The sequence below is a fragment of the Amphiura filiformis genome, unplaced genomic scaffold, assembly GCF_039555335.1.
Source record: "Amphiura filiformis unplaced genomic scaffold, Afil_fr2py scaffold_149, whole genome shotgun sequence".
NCBI lineage: Eukaryota > Metazoa > Echinodermata > Ophiuroidea > Amphilepidida > Amphiuridae > Amphiura > Amphiura filiformis.
Window position 1 is genome coordinate 1 of NW_027305613.1, and position 12,812 is coordinate 12,812.

Below are 12,812 nucleotides of genomic sequence, written 5' to 3' on the forward strand. Positions count from 1 at the left end.
CAGAAATGGTAAAATAACATTACAAGCACATTTGCACTTTAAAGCCATATTATAACATTTGCTGAGGAAGACGCCCTCACTGAATTTTTAAAATTCCTTTTTTTTTACACGATTAAATTGTACTTTATTAAACCAATATACACTGCAAAAATCAAGACTCTAGGTGCTGTAGTTTTGTCAAAATCCGAGATTTTGAATAAAACGCCGGAACCGGCGCTTTATTATTACGATGGAATTATTAGTCGAACGCATACACGATGTTCATAACACACAGTACGTACACGGCGTGTGGGACGGTGATATACACAACAAAGGGTCGTACCACAACATGACCGAAGGAGTGGTACGTATTGGCGACATGTGCGCTGGTAGTAAATTCCAATTTTCTTTACTTTGCCGTAGTTGTTCGGCTCAAAAATAAAAGGGATATATCTGACAGTAAAAGCTAACATTTTATGGCAAAGAAATGCTAATCTATTTTGTTTGAAAATGTTATAATATGGCTTTAAGTGTAACATTACACATAGAGGAGAATAGTACACACTGTTATTCCATTAAGTGGTAAACTACATTACCAGCAAATTTGTACTTTTACCTGAACTGTTCACATAGAGAAAAGTAGTACATGCAGCTATTCCAATAAGTGGTAAAACTACATTACCAGCACATTTGCACTGTAACATATTTCACATAGAGAAGAGTTGTACACGCTGCTATTCCAAAAAGTGGTAAAACTACATTACTAGCACATTTGCACTTTTAGTGTAACATTTCACATAGAGAAGAGTAGTACACGCTGCTATTCCAAGAAGTGGTAAAACTACATTACTAGCACATTTGTACTTTTAGTATAACATTTTACATAGAGAAGAGTAGTACACGCTGTTATTCCAAGAAGTGGTAAAACTACATTACTAGCACATTTGCACTTTTAATATAACATTTCACATAAAGAAGAGTAGTACACGCTGCTATTCCAAGAAGTGGCAAAACTACATTTACTGGCATATTTGTACTTTTAGTGTAACATTTCATATAGCGAAGAGTAGTACACGCTGTTATTCCAAGAAGTGGTAAAACTACATTACTAGCACATTTGTACTTTTAGTATAACATTTCACATAGAGAAGAGTAGTACGCGCTGCTATTCCAAGAAGTGGTAAAACTACATTACCATCACATTGTACTTTTAGTGTAACATTTCACATAGAGAAGAGTAGTACGCGCTGGTATTCCAAGAAGTGGTAAAACTACATTACTAGCACATTTGTACTTTTAGTGTAACATTTCACATAGTAGTGTACTTTGCTATTCCAAAAAGTGGTAAAACTACATTATTACCACATTTACACTTTTAGTGTATCATTTCACATAGAGAAGAGTAGTACGCGCTGGTATTCCAAAAAGTGGTAAAACTACATTACCATCACATTGTACTTTTAGTGTAACATTTCACATAGAGAAGAGTAGTACGCGCTGGTATTCCAAAAAGTGGTAAAACTACATTACTAGCACATTTACACTTTTAGTATATTATTTCATACTAGCGGGATACCCTATCCCGCTAGATGAGTAAAAATGTGAGCATTCACTATAACAGGAAGAATTTACTGAACAGGTAGAATCATTGAAAAGGTACATTTTATTTATATAAATCTGTCTCTTCTTACATTTCCCTTTTTCCTTTCTTTTCAGTTTCTAATGGGGCTATTTAGCTTGTGAAGTTAATAGTAATAGGCCAACGGTAGATGGAAACGGAAAATCACAACTTTAGAATGAGTAATATATTCTCAATTTCATTTCCCATTCAGATGGACACCTCAGAATGAGTAATATATTCTCAATTTCATTTCCATTCAGATGGACACCTCACAATGAGTAATATATTCTCAATTTCATTTCTCATTCAGATGGACACCCCAGAATGAGTAATATATTCTCAATTTCATTTCCCATTCAGATGGACACCCCAGAATGAATAATATATTCTCAATTTCATTTCCCATTCAGATCGACACCTCAGAATGAGTAATATATTCTCAATATCATTTCCCATTCAGATGGACACCCCAGAATGAGTAATATATTCTCAATTTCATTTCCCATTCTGATGGACACCCCAGAATGAGAAATATATTCTCAATTTCATTTCCCATTCAGATGGACACCCCAGAATGAATAATATATTCTCAATTTCATTTCACATTCAGATGGACACCCCAGAATGAGTAATATATTCTCAATTTCATTTCCCATTCAGATGGACACCCCAGAATGATTAATATATTCTCAATTTCATTTCCATTCAGATGGACACCCCAGAATGGGTAATATATTCTCAATTTCATTTCCCATTCAGATGGACACCCCAGATGAGTAATATATTCTCAATTTCATATCCCATTCAGATGGACACCCCAGAATGAGTAATATATTCTCAATTTCATTTCCCATTCAGATGGACACCGCAGAATGAGTAATATATTCTCAATTTCATTTCCCATTCAGATGGACACCGCAGAATGAGTAATATATTCTCAATTTCATTTCCCATTCAGATGGACACCCCAGATAGGTAATATATTCTCAATTTCATTTCCCATTCAGATGGACACCATAGAATGAGTAATATGTATTCTCAATTTCATTTCCCATTCAGATGGACATCCCAGAATGAAAAATATATTCTCAATTTCATTTCCCATTTCATATTCTCATAGCTTGTAGGTGTAAATGTATAAATCAAACAGACATGCCAACTAGTGTGGTAAAAACGGTAGTACGGTCAACTCCGAAATACAGTATTCGATAATCTTGACCAAAATAATAATAGCCATGCCTCAAAAAGATAAACGGCTGCAGGAATAGACTATTACTGGCATCATTTGACCCAATCCCTGGTTTGTTAAAATGGTTGCCTACATCGTTTTTCTCCCCCACTAATTAGGTGCATGCATATTAATATTTTCATTCACCATCTAACTGCTACACATTACATGCAGCTACATGCTATGTCTTCTGAAGGCATTTATGTATTCATGTGGTGCAAAGGGATCGGCCTACAAGATGGTTTCCGACATCGTTTTGCTCCAACTTTCGGATGGTGCTTGCACATTGATACTTTTCATTAAGGGGGTACTACACCCCTGGCCAATTTTGTGCCTCTTTTTGCATTTTTCTCCAAAATTGTAACACATTTGTGACAAGTAAGATATGTATATTATAAGGGCAAGGACTACAACTACTGTACTGCAAATTCAGCACCTCAAAGCAAGTAGTTATTGATTTATTGATCAAATATTGGTTTTCCCTCATTTTTGACTGCAACTCCACAACTGATGCTGAAATAAAATATCCAGTGCAGTAGTTGTAGTCCTTGCCCCTATAATATACATATCTTACTTGTCCCCAATGCGCTATAACTTTTGAGAAAAATCCAAAAATAGGCACCAAATTGGGCAAGGGTGTAGCATGCTGTCTTCTGAAGGTATAGTAGTTTTCTAGTAGTGCAAAGGGATCGGCCTACATCATTTTACTCTCGACTTTCAGATACTACATGCACATTAATATTTTTCATTAACCATCTACCTGCTACACATGAAATGGCTTCTGAAGATATTTAGTTAAATCAGTGCAAAATAGGCCTACAAGATTGTTTCCCACATGGTTGCTTATCTCTAGATACTTTTCATTAACCATCTAACTGCTACACATGCTATGTCTTCTGAAGGTATAGTAGTTCTCTATTCAAGTGGTGCACAGGGATAGGTCTACAAGATGGTTAAAGGCATTGTTTTCCCTGACTTTCAGATGGTGCTTGCACATTAATATTTTTCATACACATGATATGTCTTCTGAAGGTATTTAGTTAACTATTTAACTCTACTGGTACAAAAGAATAGGCATACAAGATGGTTTCCGACATCGTTTTCCTCTTGACTTTCGGATGGCGCATACACATCGATACTTTTCATTAACCATCTAACCGCTACACATGCTATGCCTTCTGAATGTATCTAGTAGTTCTCTAGTAGTGCAAAGGGATAGGCCGACACGACATCGTTTTCCTCACGACTTTCGGATGGTACATGCACATTAATATTTTTCTTTAACCATCTAACTGCTACACATGCTATGTCATTCAGCAGCGTGCTCGGTGGAAAAGATGGCCTTCTAGGTCGGGATGTTGGGAGGCTTCTCGGGTGCCTACAGCAGATAAAGCTACTGGTCCTGATGGGGTCCCTGCGGGAGTCCTAGTGCAGCGTAGAACTTGCAAGACCACTTAGCCTGCTGTTCGAGCTTTGCTTCTTCAATGGGGACTGCATCTGTCATTGCTGTTTGCGCTGACATCCTTACCATTCTGACCAAAGATTGGTCCAACTCCCTGGACAGAGGCAACGAAGTGCTTCTTGACCTGGATATCAAAGAAGCATTTGACAAGGTCTGGCATAATGGTCTTTGCTCGGAACTCATGGCTAAAGGAGTATCCGGTGGGCTGATCACCTGGATTGGGACTGCCTGACGGATTGTTCCATCAGGGTTGTCTTGTCTGGCCGGTCATCAAGTGCTTCCGCGATCGGTGCATCAGTTCCCCAGGGTCGGTATTGGGCCCATTTTTGTTCTCCGTCTTCATTGATGACCTAGGTGATGAGTGTGAGAACCAGTTCTGCCTCTGCGCAGACGGTTTTGCCTTGTTTTGTGAGATTGCATCTAGAAGCAGCCCTGGAGTCATTGCTGCTAGCCTGAACACAAACCTGGAAGCTCCAGAAGGAATGAGGATCTGGGCAGACAGATGAAAGGTGACCATCGAGTAATTGAAATGAAATGTAAGGCTATGACAATATCAAGAGAGAGGAATCCAGCCAAGCTAGATCTTCTGTTTTATACCATCAAACTGGCTGAGGAGGAGCTGGAGATCCTGGGAGTCACAGTCGACAGCAAGCTGACTTGGACAAACACATTTCTAATGTCTCATCCAGAGCAGGACATAAGCTGGGGAGAGTTGCAAATAAACTTGATGTCAAAGGAAGAGCAACTGTTTACAAGGCTCAAGTTCGCTGTATGGGGGAATGCGCCCCCTGTCTTGGATGAGTGCCAGCACCTCCACTCTATGATTACTAGACTCTATCCAGAGGAAGGCCCTTCGAATAATGGGCATGAGTGAAGAGGAAACAAGTACAGACATGAAAATCACATCTCTCCATCCACGTTGCTGCAGCAACAGTCCTCTACAAGATGCAAGCCATTTGTAGTCAGAAGAGCTACCCACTCCAATTTGTCCATGCCTTGCAAAGCTCTCGCAGTGCCAGTTTCTAGAACCATATCTGTTGGCGGGGCCTTCGTCCACGGTGCGGTTCACGTTTGAAATAGCCTGCCGGGTGGAGTGGTCTGAGACATGTCTGACAACGGCACACCGTCCTTCGGGAGTGGAGTGCATGGGCGTCTTATTTCATGTGTCTGATGCTTTACTGTACCCCTTCACTCTTGTTATTCCTAAGTTGCTGTGAACCAACCATATATAAGTTCATGACCTGTGTAATTCCTCGTGGGTTATTGTTCACTCCAGCATTTTATTTTTAATAAAAAAACAGCTAGGGATGTTACTTTCCGACTTTCACTGGCTAGCTGGGGACGTACACAATTTATACAGAATTTGTATTTATCAATCAACCAGGGACTGGTTTATTTATCACTGATGATATGGGTTGCACTTTCAAATGCATTTTTAGGTTATTTGCAGCACAATGTATTAGAAGTTATGTGGGGATGGTTCCTGGTTACTGGTAGCTCCCTGGTGGTGGTTGGAATGTAAGTATCGTACAAATGTCCAAGTTTGAGGGAGATTACAAACGCATACATGTGTACATGTAGATGCAGCCACACATCCCCTACACACACAGACCCAAGTAACGCGGGGATGGTTCCTGGGAGGTCCCTGGTTGTGGTTGGAATAATGTAAAGTATCATACAAATGTCCCAGTTTAAGGCCGATTACAAACGCAGACGTACTTGTAAACACCGGCAACTCGGGACATACACGTGTCTGAGAAAACACCATACAAGCGGGGACACACACATTATTATTTTTAAACCTGGCCACAGTTTGGGAAACCACCATGCATTTGAACCAGGGACCGTCATATACCGGGTAACTGTGGACTCATGTTTATACATTTTAGCATGCAATTTGGGCCAACCAGGCACGTCCTGGCAAATGGGTTGTCCACAATCCCTGTGGGTCCGCATTTCAATGGTGGGTTTTCATGTGTATGTCCCCGGTTGGGAGTGGTTACAAACGCCCGGCATCATCACTACATGCACACCTACATACGACATTAAATTTGTGCAAATCTGTACATTTCCTATAAGGCCTAATGGAAGAAAAAATATTTGTGTGTATGAAAATCAACTGCACTTGCAAAATTTAATATCATGTATGCAAACATTTCATACTTTACAGTAGTCTCTTCCTGAACTACTTCAGACAAGACAAACAAAATCAGAATCACATATTCTTTATATAAACTACTTCTCTGCAAGTATGTGCATGTTCACATAAAATAGCTGCCTTATAGACATTTGACAATTTATGCATTACAATATTATACAATTATTATTACAATATTATACACACATCATTATACATCAATGTCAAAGAGTGATTCGTTTCTTTGTTAATACATTGAGGGTTTAGTGCAAGAAAACCCTACCTGCAATAGTTGCCTTTATAGACATTTGCCAATTTCTGGATTACAATATATTATACACGATACATGAGTTTGGCAGAATGTCAAATAGCGATTCATTTCTTTGTTAATACATTGAGGATCTAGTACAAGAAAACCCTAGCTGCAATAGCTGCCTTATAGACATTTACTAATTTCTGCATTACAATATTATCCACACATACATCATTATGAGTTTGTCAGAATGTCAAATAGTGATATATCTCTTTGTTAATTTCACGTTACGCATGAATTCTCTTAAAATAACGAACAGGAGATAAGCCGAGAGAGAGTCTGAGTGAGGGCAGCAATTAAGACAATTAATGCGTAAAATGAATTTAACAGCTAAACAAAGAGATGAAAATTGATATTCAGCATTCTGTCAAATTCATAACGTCATAATATGACACTGTGTATACTTTCAGTCATCTGGGATTTGATCAATTAGTAGATAATTAAATCTGGTCAACCAGAAAACTCACTTTTGGTCAGATGGAATCACCGACGTTTCGGCCAAAACCTTTGGCCTTCAGCTGGGTGGATGATTTAGGGTCATCCGAGGTCAATCGATGAGGAAGTTGCCTGATGAAGCAGTGTGGGTACGAGCCGAACAACCGTCACTCAACAGGAGCGGGGGCGTTAGAGTGAATCTGTCACATGGTTGGGATCGGGTCATCAAGCAAAAGGTTTTTGGCCGAAACGTTGGTGATTCCATCTGACCAAAAGTGAGTTTTTCTGGTTGACCAGATTTAATTATTTACTAATTAATAAGTCATAATATGACACCTGGCAGCTATTACAGATAGGCCCTTCCTGTACTAACCCCCTTGACATGTAGAACAGTTACATTTAGTTATGATGTGAATATGGATGCAATGTGGGGATGATGTCAAACTCATAACGTCATAATATGACACCTGGCAGCTATTACAGATAGGGCTTCCTGTACTAACCCCTTGACATGTAGTACAGTTACATTTAGTTATGATGTGAATATGGATGCAATGTGGGCATGATGTCAAACTCATAACGTCATAATATGACACCTGGCAGCTATTACAGATAGGCCTTCCTGTACTAACTCCTTGACACATAGAACAGTTACATTTAGTTATAATGTGAATATGGATGCAATGTGGGGATGATGTCAAACTCATAACGTCATAATATGACACCTGGCAGCTATTACAGATAGGGCTTCCTGTACTAACCCCCTTGACATGTAGTACAGTTACATTTAGTTATGATGTGAATATGGATGCAATGTGGGCATGATGTCAAACTCATAACGTCATAATATGACACCTGGCAGCTATTACAGATAGGCCTTCCTGTACTAACTCCTTGACACATAGAACAGTTACATTTAGTTATAATGTGAATATGGATGCAATGTGGGGATGATGTCAAACTCATAACATCATAATATGACAACTGGCAGCTATTACAGATAGGCCTTCCTGCACTAATCCCTTGACATGTAGAACAGTTACATTTAGTTATGATGTGAATATGGATGCAATGTGGGGATGATATCAAACTCATAACGTCATAATATGACACCTGGCAGCTATTACAGAGTACATTACAAAGTACATCATTATACATACGACATCAAATATTATACATTTTTGACAAAATATACAAATTAAAGGCCTATTCAGTGATCCCAGCGAAAGTGTAAAAAATGACAATTGTATATAAATCACTTAAAGTGAAGAATAAGTCATAAATTTTTTTTTTATTTTTGAAATGAAAAAAATCGCAGTATTGACAAAGTTGAAGCCGCATTCAAATACATATGTGGTGAATTATTTTAAGTAGAAAAATTACAGATTCATGTAAATTGTCTTACACACAGCGTTCAGCTTAAACCACTGGCTATGTTAGCTTAGAAAGGTGCTAAAATCTGAATTTTTGATGATTTTTATGATCCTCTGGATCAGCAAATCACTGAATAGGCCTTTAAATAAAATAGGAGCAACCAATTTGAAATAGAACCAAAAAAAGGTAAATAGAATGAATCAAAAATACAAGATACATGCTGTGAGATTCCAAGGTCATCGCACTTTTAGCCATGGTGCAGCATCAGAGACGTGATGAGTGGGTGTGGGATGGCTTCCCCCTAATTCCCCCCTGGACTTTTGTAGCATCAGCAAATCACTACACATTTACCAGGAAACATTTTTAAAGTGGACAGTTTTATGACCTCTAATTATAAACCCCACATATTTGGGACCCCTTTTCTAAAGAAAGCAATCTGAAATGCGGGGGGTTGACAATGAATGTTAACGTGGACTTTCTTGGGTGGCCTGAGAGGTTCTCCCCATAAAGACTGGAAAATCTTGCAAAATTCTATCTGTGAATTAACAATGCAAGAAAGTATGTGTCCACAATAGTTTAATTTTTTTTCTTCATACAAAGTCCTTATACAAAGTACATACTATAATATAAACACAGCCAAATTAAAAAGTTGCCACTAGTTCCATCCCCATCTATTCAGAGTCTGATAAGTTTATGGCAAAATTATAATTTATATAATAATTTTCTATACGCTTTCCTTTGAAAGTGTATAAAAAATTACTATTTAAATTATTTTGCCATAAACTCATCAGACTCTGATTAAATGGGGATGGAACTAGTGGTGACTTTTTAATTTGGCTGTGTTTATATATACAACATAACATAGATATTAAAAATTAAAGATAATAGGATCAAGCAAAAATACAAGATACATGAGAGATTGCAAAGATCATGATGATCACACTTGTAGCCATGGTGCAGAATCAGAGTTGTAATGGATGGGTGTGGGATGGCACCCCCCCCCCCCCTCATTTACCCCCCCCCCCAACTTATAATTATTACATCAGCTACCGGTAATCCCTACACATTAATACATGAAAACATTTGGATAAAATTATGACTCCGAAATATTTGAGACCCCTCTTCCAAAGAAAATGACAGCCCCCTTACACCACAAAATATTGTGCTTGTCATATATCCACATGTAATAATACATGCAAGAAACAGAGAATTAACATGGAAGAATTATAATAGAGATGTGTCTGAAATTCTACTATTGAAGGGAGATTGGCATAAAATACTGCTGTAAAAGTTAATTATTGAACCTATAAATTATGGCAATATTTAGCCAAAATTAAGCTGAAATTTTATAGCCCCCTATTATTGCATTGATTTTTTTATTCCCCTTTTTGTGATTTAAAACATTTCACCCCCCCCCCCCCATTTTCCAACCACCAACAAGACATTTAGAAAACTTATAATATTCTGCCCCCCTATTATTGCATTTGGATTTTTATTCCCTTTTGGGATAGGCCTATAAAACACTTTACCCCTCCCCCCCCCCAGATTTTCCAACCACCAACAAGGTATTTATAAACACTCATAAGATACTGCCATCCCCTTTAAAACCATAAAATGTCATGCTGATATGCAAATTAACTGGCCTATTGTAATTTATAAATCTTCACATTCCTATCATCCCATTCCCCAACAGCTAAAAATCCTTCTGATGTCACTGATAACCTCCTGAAACCCACCGCCCCTAAACCGTCAATGATACAACCAGAGTTGATATACTCTGGCTTGCCTGCTCCTCCCCATGTGTATTTGTACACACAACCCTTCCCACCCTTCCAACCCTGATAACAAGCAGCATACACCTGCCTATCCTTCCCAAATGAAACACTCCTGAATTCACACCCATCAGGCCTCTTTATTGTACACATCTCCTTACAATCCTTCCTGTCCACACCCACTGACCACACTACCATCTTGTCACCACACATTACCACCATAGAGTCTGCACTCATGGTGATATCATATGGGCAGACATCCAACTCTACATGGAATTGGTGTGATAAATCTGCCAATTTGCACACTATATATGAATTGGGATTACACATTCCAATAACAGCAACACTAGCATTGGCTGCTATACACTGTGGGTATTTACTCTCACTTCTAATCTTGTATTTGTGGTTGTGTTTACTTGATTCCTTACATGGCATTAGATAAATATAAGGAATGCCATTACATATCACCAGCATATCATTTGGTAGTGACTTTCTGATGGCTACACCCATGATGGCCTTCCTTTCCCACTCATCAGATAGTAAAGTGTATACCAGCTTAGATGTGTCTTCACCCACCTGGTACACCTGTACACGTCCCGGATAACCCAGACACACCCCCAGGTGGCTGTCACCCACCATATGACATGCACATACAAGGCCAGCTGCAGGGTCTACTGTGTGCCGGTATCGCCATGTCATATCTGTATAGGAAAACACATAAATACATGCATTATTTCACATTGATATTTGTATTAAATCATGAAATATGTCAACTATATATTTTATTATAATACTCCTAAATGATTTTAACAATGAAATCATAATTATTATAATTATAATAACATAATAATAATAATAAAAACAATGAAATAATGATAAAAACAATGAGTTTTACTAGTAATCACCCTGCCGTCCCCTTTGATTTTATCAGTGCATAGTATATATAGGAATGCAATAACATATTCAATGTAATTCATGAATTAAAAATATAATAACAATAACATCAACAACAACAATAACATCATTATTAACAATAACAACTATAATGACAACAACAATTGCAGCAGCAACAACAACAACAACAACAACAACAACAACAACAACAACAACAACAACAACAACATTTTTTTAATTGTAAAGATGATATAATGCACTGTTGTCTTGCAAAAATGGCACTTTATAAATGCTCAATTGCATGTAGAACACAGTGACACTAACACCAACAATGTAAATAACAACAACAATAGCAACAACAACAAGTATATTTTTTGATTCCAAGGATGATGAGCTGATCATTTGATGTATTGCACTGTGGTCTTGTAAAAATGGCACAACAATAATATTTTTTATTATAAGGATGATGGGCTAATCATTTGTTGTAATGTGCAGTGGTCTTTTAGAAATGGCACTTTATAAATACTCATTGCAAGGAGTGGTAACTTGGTGAGTTAAAGAAAAGGTGAGTTAAAAGGCGAGTTACCCCTACAGAGATTAGGTTTTTTTGTCAATTACCCCCATGAAGTAAGCTAAAAGCAAGTTATTACAAAGCCATAAAGTCCCACAGGCGAGTTATGGCAACACCATCAAGTCCCTCCGGCGAGTTATGGCAACACCATCAAGTCCAGGACAAAGCCATTTAAAGTCCCAACGACGAGTTACGACAACACCAATACGTCCCAACGACAAGTTATGACAAAACCATCAAGTCCTGCGAGTTACAGCAATGCTGTCAAGTCCCGCCAGCGAGTTACGACAAATTCCCTCCGGGGAGTGGTAACTAGGCGAGTTAAAAAAAGGAGAGTTAGGCGAATTACCCCCACAGAGATTAGGTTTTTGTTAACTACTCCAGGCATGAGAATGATCATCCATGAAAAGTTCTTGAAAAAAAGCCTGAAATTGGGCTAAAAAGGCCAAAAAATGGGCTGAAATGAAAAGAAAAACAAAAAAGCCTCAATTCAGGTTTAAACTTGAAAATTATTATGCCTGCTACCCCAACAAAATAAGCTAAAGGCGAGTTACGACCGGGGTTACGACAAAGACATCTGGAAAACCCATTGAGTCCCACCAGCAAGTTATGACAAAGCCATCAAGTCCCACCGGCAAGTTACGACAAAGCCATCAAGTCCCACCGGCGAGTTACGACAAAGCCATCAAGTCCCATCGGCGAGTTACGACAACAGCAACACCATTACATCATGTGAGCAAATTGGGGACAGGTAAATGGCAACTTGCCATAAATCTTAACTCGCCAATGGGACTTGTCATAACTCGTCAGTGGGACTTGCCGTAAACCTTAACTCGCCGGTGGGACTTGTCACAACTTGCCGGCGGGACTTGCTGTAAAAATCTTAACTTGCCGGCAAGACTTGCATATTCTCAGCAGGGGTCAATCTTTAACTCGCTATTCTAACTCGCTTTTCATCTAACTCCTCCATTTCTAACTTACCATTTATCTGTCCCCAACTTTTCCATATTAAACTTTTCAAAATAA